The sequence below is a fragment of the Frankliniella occidentalis genome, unplaced genomic scaffold (genome assembly GCF_000697945.3).
Source record: "Frankliniella occidentalis isolate FOCC.00 unplaced genomic scaffold, Focc_3.1 Scaffold292, whole genome shotgun sequence".
Lineage (NCBI taxonomy): Eukaryota > Metazoa > Arthropoda > Insecta > Thysanoptera > Thripidae > Frankliniella > Frankliniella occidentalis.
Window position 1 is genome coordinate 269,663 of NW_026267418.1, and position 312 is coordinate 269,974.

Below are 312 nucleotides of genomic sequence, written 5' to 3' on the forward strand. Positions count from 1 at the left end.
CCTGGACACTGAGCTACTGCAGTACGGGTCTCAGGCATTTAGCAGGGATTTTTGTCAAAGACTGTACCGTATGTCGTATCCGCGATCTTTTGACAATTTGATTCCTAGTAATGTTTAATTTAGAATCCCTGTACATAAGGCGCAATTCACTGCAATTATTTGAAATTAATACATGGCACAGTACAGTCTTTACAAAATACCTCCACCTGGACACTGAGCTACTGAAGTACGGGTCCCAGGCATTAACAAGGTTATTTTGTCAAAGATTGTACCGTATTTTTTTCTGTGTTGATTGTTGTATATATTAGTTGA